The 15,025-nt window shown below is 36.7% G+C and overlaps 1 protein-coding gene across 14 annotated transcripts in view; it reads right to left on the bottom strand.

The window, feature by feature from the left end:
• The window catches only part of lingo2 (leucine rich repeat and Ig domain containing 2), a 374,701-nt gene that overhangs the window by 186,395 nt on the left and 173,281 nt on the right, over nucleotides 1–15,025 (bottom strand). For 9 of the 14 annotated variants that reach the window (XM_048175948.1, XM_048175945.1, XM_048175946.1 and 6 more), the window contains one exon: nucleotides 9,236–9,338. The exons of the other annotated variants lie outside the window; for them this stretch is intronic. The gene's annotated coding sequence lies outside the window, so the exon portion shown is untranslated. The remainder of the gene's footprint in view (nucleotides 1–9,235; nucleotides 9,339–15,025) is intronic. 14 annotated transcript variants of the gene reach the window in all.

Here is a 15,025-nt window from a genome sequence, read left to right as displayed (position 1 = left end):
AGGGTGAGTGTATATCTAAAGCTTTTGGTGTTTATTTAGCTTAGGCAATTATTGATAGGTTTTAAAAAATCTGTACACTAGATGAGGTAAATAAACCATGCATATGAATCAATATTCTGTTGATTTGTGCTTATTGGTGAAAGAGCAACTTCTGATGAAATGTAAAAATACATTTCTCAAATGACAACAATCATTACAATTAAAATTGAGCAAAATAATATTTTTTTTAATCATTTTAACCATTATACAATATGATGAAAAGAGTTGAAGAGTTGAAGAGTTTCCATTGACTAAAACTAGACTAAAATGCTCAGATATTAAAGTGCCATTGACTAAAACTAGACTAAAATGCTCAGATATTAAAGGTGCCCTAGAACTTTTTTTTAAAAGATGTAATATAAGTCTAAGGTGTCCCCTGAATGTGTCTGTGAAGTTTCAGCTCAAAATACCCCATAGATTTTTTTTTATTCATTTTTTTAACTGCCTATTTTGGGGCATCATTATAAATGAGCCGATTCAGGGTGTGTGGCCCTTTAATTCTCGTGCTCCACGCCCCAAGAGCTCGCGCTTGCCTTAAACAACATAAAAAAAAGTTCAAACAGCTAATATAACCCTCAAAATGGATCTTTACAAAGTATTCGTCATGCAGTATGTCTAATCGCGTAAGTACAGTGTTTATTTTGATGTTTACATTGATTCTGAATGAGTTTGAGGCTGTGCTCCGTGGCTAACGGCTAATGCTACACTGTTGGAGAGATTTATAAAGAATGAAGTTGTGTTTATGAATTATACAGACTGCAAGTGTTTAAAAATGAAAATAGCCACGGCTCTCTTGTCTCCGTGAATACAGTAAGAAACGATGGTAACTTTAACCACATTTAACAGTACATTAGCAACATACTAACGAAACATTTAGAAAGACAATTTACAAATATCACTAAAAATATCATGTTATCATCAATCATGTCAGTTATTATTGCTCAATCTGCCATTTTTCGCTATTGTTCTTGCTTGCTTACCTAGTCTGATGATTCGGCTGTGCACAGATTCAGATGTTCTGCCCTTGTCTAATGCCTTTCATAATGTTGGGAAAATGGGCTGACATATGCAAATGTTGGGGGCGTACACCCCGACTGTTATGTAACAGTTGGTGTTATGTTGAGATTCGCCTGTTCTTCGGAGGTCTTTTAAACAAATGAGATTTATATAAGAGGGAGGAAACAATGGAGTTTGAGACTCACTGTATGTCATTTCCATGTACTGAACTCTTGTTATTTAACTATGCTGAGGTAAATTCAATTTTTTAATCTAGGGCACCTTTAAGTCAACTAAAACTTGACTAAATAAAAACAGAACAAGGTTGACTAAATATGATTAAAACTAAAAGTTACATTTGACACTGGACTAAGACTAAGACTAATTAAAAATAGCTGATAAATTAACACTAGTTTTAAGCAAAAGAATTTTTTTTTATATTTGGACTGGAAACAAGACAAAAATACTTAGTAAGAAAAGCATTTGTTTGTAGTGAACGCATAAAGAGTATCTAATTTTTAATTGAAAATGGTGTTGTGTAAACGGCCCCTTAAATAATAACATATTTTGGCCAATTTATAAAACTTTTTAACTAGTGAGGATCAGTAAAATGTCCTCACTAGTTGTTAGTCATAATATTTCACTATATATGTATTTATTTATATAAAAATAATATTAATTAAAAATAAATTCCTGTACACTCCCTGTGCTACTATTGGTCAGCCAAACACATAGCCACCAAAACTCATGCCATTGGTTGAGCCAGTGTTGCTATGATTGGCTGATCTGGAACAGAGTCACAAAATCGGCAGTTGTCGCAACAGCTTGAAGCTGTCTACACTGGACGCAACAAAAAAGCGACCGTTGCAAATCCATTTGTTCTTAGTGTCAGAAGTGGCGCGAGCACTTATGTATGTCAGAAATAACAAGGCATCAGTTTTCTGTCTGGAATTTGTTGTGTCGCGTTGTGCTGTGCCGCATCCAGTGTAGACAGCATCACTGTTTATAATGGGCTCTATCTGCTTTTGTCACGTCGCTTGCGTCTGGGGTAGACAAGGTATTACTCGTCTCATGGGTAAATCTAGAAATTGCTTACTTTAAAAGAAAACACATTTTAAATTACATCTACTTATAAAAATGCATTTACTTCTTTCAATTTAGTTTATTTACTTTGATATTCGATTATGTTGCTACACTCTTAAGAAAAAGAGAGGGGGCTTAAATCTGTCTACTTCTATTAGACCATGTCAGAAGATCATAGAACATGAAGCCAACATGAAACTAACAACCACAGAGAATCAGTCAAAGAATTTTAAAGAAAACCAGTGGTGGTAACTTATTAGAGCGCAAACTGTCACACTTCTATTCAGAGGTCAGCCAGCACTCATCATTCCTTCATATAACCTTCACATCAGGTAGCTAATAACGAGGCCGCACGTGCCAGAGCTGCTGAGCTGTCCTTTATGACAGAGATTTTTTCATTGTGCTGTGAAGTTGAGAAGGTTTTCAAAGAGCTTCTGACACCGCATGAGATTTCAGCTTCCTTTCTTTGCACTATTTTGCCCTACAGAAAGATCTCTTCAGATCTGAAGGACAAAGTTCTTCAATCTAGCCATCAGCTGCTGGTTTCGCAAAGCTGCGGCTGCCTGTCAGCCTACCAGACAGGGCCTTGATTTCAAAGGTATGAAGCTATAAGGCTGGAGTCTCTCAGCAAGACTCATCTCTGATCTTCACATTTTCCACTTTCAGAGCCACACAAATGCCTGCGAATCTGCTCTTTAATAACGTAATCTTTATGGTGTTGTGATGTGGAACCTAGACAATTTCTTCTTAAAACCATTCAAAAATCGTGCACCTTGTGAAGCGTAAAAATCAGCACAAGTATGAGCCATCACGCCACACATAGTGAATAATCACGGGTGAAAAACGATCTGCTATCCCGACACAAGCATTCTGATTGCGGGACCGGTGTTGAATGGAGTTGCAGTCGTGTGGTACGCTGTCTTGAGTGTAAAAGTAGCTTTCAGGCGCATGGGGAGGAGGAGGTGGTCAATCTGAAAGAGTTCCAATGCTACTCTGTGTTTTCTGGGCCACGTGCCTTCCTTCCCACTCTCATTCTGTAATCACTCTTATGGACATGACTTAATTAAACCATCAGATCAGCTAGTACAGAATGCAGCCGAGTCCTCTGCAAATTAAAAAGAAATTAGGATGGCAGATGTGTCTTTAATGGCTTAATCATGCCTCTATATTGGATCTATTAAAACATACAGGGTGTAATATTTCTCAAATATTTCTTAGCCGCTGCTGTGCATGTGTGGTTGAAAAAGCAATATTGGTGAGAAATAAATAAATGAATAAATAAATAAATGAAAAGACATTGCGTCATGCAAATGCATGAGGCCAGATATTTTGGGGCTCAACATCTGTTAAAAGTGTAAAAGTGAAAAATTGAGAGGCAGAATTGGCAGGGGTGATGATGTAGCCTGCTAAATGTGAAAGTGAGTGGTAACTCTTTTAACCCTGTTTATAAACGTCAGCTTAGCATTACTGAAGATATCATCTGAATTCTATTGTGGTGGCCAGTTGCATAAACATAGCCAAAAGGTTAAGACTGTCTTACACAGAGTTGATTTAACTCTGGGGATTTTGCTGTGTAAGAACTAATCTATTCAACTGCAAAAATAATTTTCTTGTCAGTATATTTGTCTTGTTTTCTAGTACAAATACCTAAACATTCTTAAATCAAAATACAGGTGTTTGTCATATAATTAGAATATCATCAAAAAGTTGATTTATTTCACTAATTTCATTCAAAAAGTGAAACTTTTATATTATATTCATTCATTACACACAGACTGATATATTTCAAATGTTTATTTCTTTTAATTTTGATGATTATAACTGACAACTAAGGAAAATCCCAAATTCAGTATCTCAGAAAATTAGAATATTACTTAAGACCAATACAAAGACAGGATTTTTAGAAATCTTGGCCAGCGGAAAAGTATGAACATGAAAAGTATGAGCATGTACAGCACTAAATTCTTAGTTGGGGCTCCTTTTGCCTGAATTACTGCAGCAATGCGGCGTGGCATGGAGTCGATCAGTCTGTGGCACTGCTCAGGTGTTATGAGAGCCCAGGTTGCTCTGATAGTGGCCTTCAGCTCTTCTGCATTGTTGGGTCTGGCATATTGCATCTTCCTCTTCACAATACCCCATAGATTTTCTATGGGGTTAAGGTCAGGTGGGTTTGCTGGCCAATTAAGAACAGGGATACCATGGTCCTTAAACCAGGTACTGGTAGCTTTGGCACTGTGTGCAGGTGCCAAGTCCTGTTGGAAAATGAAATCTGCATCTCCATAAAGTTGGTCAGCAGCAGGAAGCATGAAGTGCTCTAAAACTTCCTGGTATACGGCTGCGTTGACCTTGGACCTCAGAAAACACAGTGGACCAACACCAACAGATGACATGGCACCCCAAACCATCACTGACTGTGGAAACTTTACACTGGACCTCAAGCAACGTTGATTGTGTGCCTCTCCCCTCTTCCTCCAGACTCTGGGACCCTGATTTCCAAAGGAAATGCAAAATTTACTTTCATCAGAGAACATAACTTTGGACCACTCAGCAGCAGTCCAGTCCTTTTTGTCTTTAGCCCAGGCGAGACGCTTCTGACGCTGTCTGTTGTTCAAGAGTGGCTTGCCACAAGGAATGCGACAGCTGAAACCCATGTCTTGTATACGTCTGTGCGTAGTGGTTCTTGAAGCACTGACTCCAGCTGCAGTCCACTCTTTGTGAATCTCCCCCACATTTTTTAATGGGTTTTGTTTCACAATCCTCTCCAGGGTGCGGTTATCCCTATTGGTTGTACACTTTTTTCTACCACATCTTTCCCTTCCCTTCACCTCTCTATTAATGTGCTTGGACACAGAGCTCTGTGAACAGCCAGCTTTTTTTGCAATGACCTTTTGTGTCTTGCCCTCCTTGTGCAAGGTGTCAATGGTCGTCTTTTGGACAACTGTCAAGTCAGCAGTCTTCCCCATGATTGTGTAGCCTACAGAACTAGACTGAGAGACCTTTGCAGGTGTTTTGAGTTAATTAGCTGATTAGAGTGTGGCACCAGGTGTCTTCAATATTGAACCTATTCACAATATTCTAATTTGCTGAGATACTGAATTTGGGATTTTCCTTAGTTGTCAGTTATAATCATCAAAATTAACCCTCTGGAGTCTGAGGCTGATTTGGGGCCTGGAGAAGTTTTGACATGCCCTGACATTTGTGCTTTTTTCAGTTGTTCATAAACATATAAATGACAAAAGTGTCATTACACTGTATTCAGCACAAACTAGGCTACAATAATATGTGAGGAACATGTATGTACATGTTTGTGTTTTTGAAGGAATAATGTTTATGCGTGGTTATTGAAAAAGCAAAAAACTTAAGTCACTGAAATAAGGCCAAAAAAAGTATAGTAAATCTGTGTTTACAATACTTTAGGGTATTGGAGGTTGTAAACTAGAGTTTTTGCTTCAAAATTATGTAAAAATTATGCTGCCTACTCCTTCATATAAAACAATATATTGATTTAGTTTTTGTAAGACACTTTTTGCCAAGAAACACAGTATGCATGGAGGCGTGAATCACCACTGAAAAATGGGCCATTCTCACCTGAGAAGACAAAAGAATTGGATAGTAATGAGCTGAAATGACTTGCATATTAATGAGGCATTTCAGTCAGGTAGGCTGTGAAAAAAACCTTCTGTGATGTCTCAAGCTCATCATGATATATGAAACATACAGAAAAATATTATTACAATATAAAGTAATGGTTTTATATTATACTTTAAAATATAATGTATTTCTGTGATGCAAAGAGTCTGAATATAGGCTTTTAGTTTAAAAGCATGCACATTTGGAGAAATATTGGATTCTCATATGCTTATGTCAATTTTCTATACAGAGAAGTTATATTTATTTAATATTCATTGTCATTACTATGAGCGCTGGTGTTTTCAATTCATCCTTGAAGTCGGAGGGCGCTCTCTGTGCATTTTTAGTCCACAAATTCATCTAAAAGAAGAAGAGGCTATTCCATGAATGGAGTTTCCAATTCATTCCAATTCAGAAATAAACATTTGAAATATATCAGTCTGTGTGTAATGAATGAATATAATATACAAGTTTCACTTTTTGAATGTAATTAGTGAAATAAATCAACTTTTTGATGATATTATAATTATATGACCAGCACCTGTACATTCACATGAGCAGTCTTGTTTTCTGAAAAATGTATCAAAAATAAGTGTTTATGTTTCAAACAACAAACAAAACGCCAAAGGTGTCAGAAAAAAAACTTAATTCAAAGGGAAAACAAGATTATTTTTTCTGACCCCACTGGCAGATATTTTTGTTTTAAGCATAAACTCATTTAATTTTAATACATTTTTCAGAAAACAAGACTTCTGTCTGGTCATTTTGCTTCTCAAGTAAATGTATATTGATTTAAGAATGTTTAGACATCTGTAGTGGAAAACAAGATAAAAATACTGAGGAACTGTTTTTTTTTTTTTTTTTTTTTTTTTTTGCCGTTAGTCAAGGGGACTAGTCTAAGCAGTTTATGCAGCTGGCCACTGGAATCAGAGTGCATTTAACATAAAAAAAATAGATCACCTTTAATTCAATTTCTGTAGAGCATTTTAACATTCTGACATAAACACTGACACTGTAGAAAAGGACACACACAAACAACTTATGCTGAGACTTTCCCTGTCAGTCATGGTCTCTCAAACTACATTTTATTTTTCAGATATGTGTGTAATTGTAGCATGGCTGAATTAGGAAGCAAAATTTAGAGTGCCGGCACTCCTCTGACGAGCCTATGTGAGAGGAGCTTGAGAGCTCTCAGCGTCTAATACATTAGGAAACAAATGGAAGGATGAAACAGATGAGAGCACACAGGCTCAGGAAGGGATCAGATGCTAAAAATATGAGAAAAGCGTGACCAAATACCTAATTGTAGTATGACTCAAGGTAATCAATTTAAATTTAATTAAAGGTGCTCTAAGTGATCCTGGGTGGAGTAACTTCCTGTTGACGTTCGAAGTGTTGTCAAACAAAACAGAGGCTAGCTAGACCCTCCCTCCTCCTCCTCCTCCCCCTCCCCTCCGTGCTTCCTGAAACAGTCATGAACGCGCATTTAAAATCATTCTTGTCGGTTATTGGCTGGAGCATGTTTATTATGTTTTGTGGTCCAGGCTGCACCAGTTTGTTTTTATTGCCATTTTTGGAGCTTGTGGCGACTACAGAGACCGCGTTTTATTACAGTGTGTTCAGGGGACAGGCAGCTAGCGGATAGTGAGGAGATGTTTGCTGTATGTGACAAAAAATGTTTTGGCCTAAAAACGCGTGACATCACTTAGAGCACCTTTAAATGTAATCATTTTAAAGTACATTTTTTCCTCTTTACATTTGTTTTTGACAAAACACACACCCTTGCAACTTATTTACTACTGTCTCTTATCTACATGTTCACAATCATTTTGAGGAGTATTTCTGCTCCATGTTTCTGAACCACAAACCAGAAACGTGACAGGAACCGCAAGTGCCCATAATGTACACTGCGCCATGCTCCACTAGCGGATGCTGGCATTTGAAACTGGGCATTTAAACATGTGGAGATGACGTGTTTGACACCTCCGAGTAATTTCATCTCACATGTGCCCTTTGGGGAGAAAATGTCATACTGACACAGTGGATCAGGAGGAAGGAGAACAGAGGAGAAATAAGACTTCATATGAAAAAGAAGGTTAGGCAAAGGCATTTCATCACAACCCTTGTTACATTCGGGTGCCACAAAACAAACCATCTACTTGTCCACATACTTTTACTTTTATAGTTTCAGGACCAAACAATAAATTATTATTATAATTTTTTTTTTCTGGCAGCCCCTCAGGCAAATAATTTTACTTGCCATCACTTTCATTGGCCTCATCAATAAACAACAAAACAATTATTTTATTTTAACTTTTATTTTTAGATTTTTTTTTTTTTACATTTTATTTCAATATATTTATAATTTTATTTGAAAATATTTATAACTATTTATCTTTTAATTTATTATTTTTAAAGTTATTGTTATTACAATTATTTTTATTTTCTTTCTTTCCTTTTTTTTTTTTTTTGATAAAATATTTTTTGCTTTACCCAAAAATTTAGGAATTATTCAGCTATAATATAAGTACACATTCAGCTAAATATCATTATCTTGGTGAGAAATCAGCAGAATGTGCAATAGCAGGAAAACATTTGAAGGGATAGTTCACTCAAAAATGAAAATTCTGTCATTAATTACACAAATTAAGATATTTTTGATGAAATCCGAGAGGTATATGACTCGTCCATAGACAGCAATTTAACAACTTTCAAGGTCCAGAAATGTACTAAAGACATTGTTGAAGCAACGAGAATACTTTTTGTGTGCAAAAAACAAAACAAAAAAAAATCTTTTATCAATAATCTCTTCTCTTCCCTGTCATTATCCTTAGGTAGTTGCCACAGTAAGCACAGTGAAGGCTTCCGTGTCTACGTCCGAATGCTGGCTCAGTATTGGCCAAAGCTGATCACGTGAGCAGCACGACGTATGCGTGTGATGCTGACGCAGGAGCCGGCCAATAATAAATTGCCATTCTGATGTAGAACCTGGAAGTGCTGGACGTAAACAACGTATGTAAATGACACAAAAGAGAAGATATTGCTGAATGAAGTTGTTATTTTTGTTTTGTTTTTGCACACAAAAAGTATTATCACGTCGAATTTTTTAAAAATCTCTTTAGTACCTTTCTGGACCTTGAAAGTGTCGGTTAAATAGCTGTGTATGGACGAGTCAAATACCTCTTGGATTTCATCAAAAATATCTTAATATGTGTTTGGAAGATGAATGAAGGTCTTATGGGTGTGGAATGACATGAGGGTGAGTAATTAATGACAGAATTTTCATTTTTGGGTGAACTAACCCTTTCAATTTGCAGGCATAAAAATGAATGTATAAGACCAATAGCCTCAAAAAGGCAAGTTAAAGTTTTGTCAAACTTCTGTCGAAATGCAGTCACGTCAGCTACTTGCCACCAGGCCATGTTTATTGTTGAGTCCTGGGTTTCACTTATCTACAGAACCTCAGTACAATTAAAATGCATCTTACCTGTCAGGCCTTCTGAATACAGATGCCAATGTATGGGATGATTTTTTTTTTTTTTTTTTTTGCTTGCAGAAGACCGCTGCAACAGCAGAATTCACAGCAGGATCTGCAAATGAGATAAACGACAGAAGCTATTTATCTTACTGTGCTTGAAAATAACAAGCAGATAAATGTGCTTCATCTAAAAATCCATCTGATGCCCGTTTAGACTGACATGGATGAACATATTGCGGTGTACGCTGACTTGAGAAGCTCCTGGACAATGAGACATTTGACCATATGTACCGCCTCAAACCCACACAGACTATGTTGCCTAATGGTTTTCCTGGGCAAACTATAGCCTTCTCCTGCTGTTTCATTAAACCCCCTCATCTTCCAGCTCAGCAACTGAACTATACTGTTATGCCATCTGTAAGAGATTCTGCTTCAGCCTTAGGCTGGGTTGGGTTAATAAGCGATCCTAAACCACAAAAGAGGGTTTTATTTAGCATTTATCTTGTCTACATAAAAGAAACTGTGGCACCTGGCCCAACAGCATATTTTGACTCTGGGGTCTGCAGATGCTTCCAAGAATAAGGTGTTTAATTTAATTGGCCTTGTAATGAGCTATTTTAAAAGTCTAAAAGATGATGGAGCTGATTATCTGGATATTCATTTATGTTTTATGTTGGGTCATATAGTGCAGAGTTGTTTCCAGTATATCGATGTGGAAGGCCCTGAGGTAGAGTTACAAAACCATGCCTGTTTACCACAAATTGGCCAGCAGGTAGAAATCCTCCTGAGAAATAAGGATCAAATGTAATGTTTTTCATGAGGTTATCTCCCATGTCAAGAGCTAACTACCTAGCGTTTCCTTCACCACTGTCAATCTTGCACGATTATGCTGGGTGGGCTATGTGCACAGTTTGCCTTATGCATCGGGGGGCGAAGAACTGTTTGAGGCAAGAATATGAAATGAGATCATTATGGAGAGAAACAACTCCACAGCAAATATCTATTTCAATCAGTGGCTAGATGCAGAGGTTATCGATCAAAACCCACCATCATGCGTACCGCTTATTTCCAATTGAGTGCCATTTTCCAAAAGAGGGCTGGAAATAAATATATGTGGCAATGCTTGCTTATGGATTAGAGTATTCTTCAAACCCCAGGATTATGAAGATTAAAGTACATTGCAATGAGAGAGAGACATTCAATTGCATGCCAGCATTCTCACTCAATATGGAGAATTGATGGTTTCCTCCAGTGCTGGGATTTACATATTCTACTGTTAAGAGTGATCGACTTCCATTGCAATGAACGGGAACCAGTCGCATTATAATAAGACCGGAGATGTAAGATGGAGATGAAGCCACAAAGTCAGCTTCTTTTCAATTCCCATCCACCCAACTTAGTAGAATGCACAAAGATTTCAAAAGAATCTTTGGGATGATGCGAGGAAGAAATGTCTGAAGGTTTTTAATGAGAGGGCAGAGAGGATTGTGGGAATTCAGCCTGATCCCTTAAGAATTATAGGTTATTATAGATTAATTATTAATCCCTTAATAATTATTGTCATTTAACAAGAATGCAATACATTCATGTGACATTGAAGGCATTTAAAATTTTACAAAATATTTCCATTTCAAACTGTTCTTTTGTGAAAGATTCCTGGGGGGAAAAGTTTCCACAAAAACATTAAGCAGCACAAATGTTTTCAATATTTATAATAATAAGAGATGTTTCTTGAGCACCAAATCAGCATATTAGAATAATTTCTGAAGGATCACGTGAAGACCAAAGTAATGGCAGATAAACACAGGAATAAACTACAATTTAAAATAATTTTTTTTTTTTTTTAAATATGAATGATTTCACTATTTTTGATCAATTAAATGCATATTTGGTGAGCATAACAGACTTCTTTCATAAACAAACAAACAAACAAACAAATTGTACTGACAATATAGAATGATTTATAAATCTCTGAAGTTGTTCATATGTACAGTGTTTTAGATGCTGTTTAAAATGGATCATGTTTTAGATGTTGTCAATGCGTTAATTTAATTATGTATTTTTCAGTGTCTGTGTAAAAATACAAAGGTATAAAGATGCATCACAACCTGACCACACAACAAATACCTATGAACTCTTATAAAACCATGTCGGGATACACAGGAGATAGAGATTGGGCCACAGGAAGTGAGAGAGAGAGTCTCTTATTGTAGCTGAGGAGCTGATGGTCATATCTGGAAGCCATGAGCTGGTCATCAGTGCAGGGCTCTCAGTGGCTTTAAGGCCTTTAGAGAGCTTTGGAGGCAGACAGGGAATGCCTAGATTGATTCTGTACAGAAAAGACTGCCCACCACTACAGGATAAGTCATAGAAGAGACCCATAAGCCTTCTACGCTCAGAAGAGTATAGCCTACTCAGCCCCTTTTACTCAAAACCACCCAACCTATATATACTAATGGATACACCATATGACGGTCATAGAGGTCATAGCTGTTGCTGTTTCTGTTTCTGTTCCTGTTTTTTTTTTTTTTTTATGGACCGATAATAAAAAAAGGTCTTTCCTGTGTTAAAATTACTGAGGTGGGCATTAGAGATGAAATGTGCTTCTTGTAAATGACTTGTGAACATTCTCTGTTTTTTTTTTTCTTCTTCTTCCCACCCACAAGCAAGAGTAATTCACCATGTGAGGATTTGCAGGGCTGGTAGAGAGAGGGCAAAAGAGAGAGAGCAAGCCACATGGAAATCAAGGAGGATTAATTAGAGCACAGACCTAATGAGGATCCTCACAGGAGCGGACATTATCGAAGGAGCAAATGTGTTTAGCTACTTTACAAAAGAAGAGAAGGAAGGAAGAAATTGGAAAAAGGAGAAGAAAAAGAAGATGTGGAAAGAAAAGAAGAAGAAAAACATAAGAAAATGAGTAAAAGGGCCTCTTTAGTTTAGAAAAAAAGTTCAAAATTTCAAATTTCAAAGGGCTGGTACAGAGAGTATTTGTCACCATTTAAGACCTTTTAGTCTTAACCCTGTTCTGACAAATTGTATTATATTATATTATATTATAAAATGGTTAGTTCCTGTCTTTGATTCTGATTGGTCAATAGCTTTAATCACAATAAAACACAGCTATGCCCGCTTCATCCAACGGTTCTGTGTATCACTACACAACACCCTTAGCAACCACTCTTTGCAACGTAAACTGTGTTCTCAATTGATACTGTTCATTGAAACTTACTGTATCATGTTGAAGAGTATTGTGAGAAAGAGATCGAGTTTATTACCTGCATTCAAATTTAGCATTTTCCTTCAGGTCAGTCCTATGTTCATAATGAAAAATCAGTTTAAATGTCCGATGTTTTATCTTGTCCTTTTAACAGTTAAGGGGTTTTCCCATGACTGACAGCGGTTCCCATGACTTTTTTCGGTGGAAGGAAGGCATTTAGTAAAAAGTTTACTTCATGAAAGTTGCATTGATACATATTTTTGGCTTTAAAGGTGCCCTAGATCAGGGGAGCACACGATTTAAAGGGGCCGCAGCCTGAATCGGTGTATAGTTAATGATGCCCCAAAATAGGCAGTTAAAAAATTTAATTAAAAAAAATCTATGGGGTATTTTAAGCTGAAACTTCACAGACACATTCAGGGAACACCTTAGACTTATATTACATCTTGTAAAGACTGGTTCTAGGGCACCTTTAATATTTGTATTGTGTGGTAACTGTTTTATAAAAGCAATAAGGTACTCGAGGCTAGTGCTGTATCGTGAATAAGTCACGACTGAAGTCATGCCCTTCAGTTGTGACTTATTCACGATACTTATATTATATTACATTAAAATCACACATACAAGAGCATTGTCAGTCGGTCAGTTTGCGATCACCTTCCCGTGTAGGGCCGGGGGTGGGGGGTTTGATTGGGTCTGTTCGCATTCACCGTAGGGTCCCTTAAAGTGTGGGCCGGTGCGGTTGCACCAGTTGCACCACCACAAGGACTGCACTGCTATTTCTACTCCATTATTACTATGCCATTATTCATTGCATATTAACCAGCACCACACTGCAATGGTGTTACAGAATGAATCAGCATTTTTGAATGAATCAGTTTTGGTGAATGACTCAAATGGCTCATTCATAAAGACTTACTCACTTATTGCCACCTACAGGTGTAACAATGTAACTTGCAGAAAGAGTCACTGAAAATTCCATCAAAAAAAATAAATAAATCCATCCATCTGTTTTCCATCAGCATGACTCCTGTTGAAGACTAGACTACTGCTTTCAGATTTTGTTTGATATTGTCTAACTATCATTCACCAATTAGGAATGTGAGTTTTTGTGGGTCCGTTTCCTTTCTCAGCTTCTCAGTCACTTTCATATTTTTCCATCTTGCAGTTATAATTTTGTTCACAGCACTAATAAAATTCTCTCTCTTTATCCCATCAAAGCTTAGCTACCTTTGTGTTTCCATTACCAAGCAATAGATGAGTAAGCAAACACCCACCCACTCGTCTGCCTAGAGAAATGTAAAAAATAAACACTTGTACACATTTTGTCTAGTCTCGATTAGAATCGATTCACTCCTCCGTTTGATTAGTTTCACACTGAAAAGCACTGTTAGCAGTTATTATTGCCAGTGCTTTGCAAGACTTTATCTGAACACTGTTCTGTTATAGTGTTGTTGGTGAAAGCCTACACCTGCAGTCAGCAGAGAGTTTGATGAGAGTTAATGGAATTGTCTGCAGAAGCCTTTTTGTGTTTAAACTGCATTAGTAACTTGAGAGTAACACTGTGGTTGGCATTAAGCAGAGCCTAACTCCATTTACAGTGCAATGCAAGATACGTGTTTAGTTGAAGCAAGCAGAATATTACACCTATATTGTGCATTTATTTACAGTGTAGTAGCCCATGTTTGATGTAAATAGTAATGATTTTGTTTTAGCTTTGCTGAAAACATGACTTTTCGCTATGTGGCGCATTTAGAGACAAACTAGTTGGGCTAAAATCAGTAAAAGGCCCCTAAATTAAAACTGAAGCATTTGTGTTAAAAAGCTTTCTAAAGTAAATTAAGTGATATATGCTCATCTGAAACACACAAATAGTGTGTGTGTGTAAAAAAAAAAAAAAAAAAAAAAGGAAGCTAAATAACCCATTTCCTGATGGTTAAGCCTTGAATGAAATAATAGGCTTGTGATTCTTTACATACTGCTTTTTTCTCCTCCAAAATGAATGTTTTTTGTTTGAATTATAAGTAAACAAGAGAGATAAGCAAAAAGGCTTGTTTGCCTGTAGGCATGTCCGTTAGAGCATGCAAGAAAGAAACAGCAGATCACACTTCACGGACATTGAAACAAGTGAGATTTAATTGAAAAATTGAGTATCAGCTAGACCTTCCACCCCTGAAAGTACTGAAACAGAGAGGTATAGAACCATATTTTACTATATAGGAAAAAAGAAAAAAAGTAAAATTTGTTAAATATATGTGAAATACTGTATATGTTTGAATTCATTCTAAACAGCAAATGCTAACATTGGCTTTTGATTAGCCTACTACATTTGGTTATGTGAATGTGATTTTTATGAATTTTACTGATTAATCTACCGATTGACTGCTACTCGTGGAAACAAGCTCAAAAATGAAAATTATGACATTAATTACTCACCCTCATGTCGTTCCAAACCCGTAAGACCTTTGTTAATCTCAGTTAACCCGTAAGACCTTTGTTGGCTCAGTGAGGCCTGCATCGCCAGCAATAACACTGCCTTTTTCAAAGCACAGAAAGCAACTAAAAACATATTTAAAACA

Source organism: Megalobrama amblycephala, linkage group LG23, assembly GCF_018812025.1.
Source record: "Megalobrama amblycephala isolate DHTTF-2021 linkage group LG23, ASM1881202v1, whole genome shotgun sequence".
Taxonomy (NCBI): Eukaryota; Metazoa; Chordata; class Actinopteri; order Cypriniformes; family Xenocyprididae; genus Megalobrama; species Megalobrama amblycephala.
Note: the sequence above shows the minus strand (reverse complement) of the source record. Positions and strands in the feature narration are given on the sequence as shown.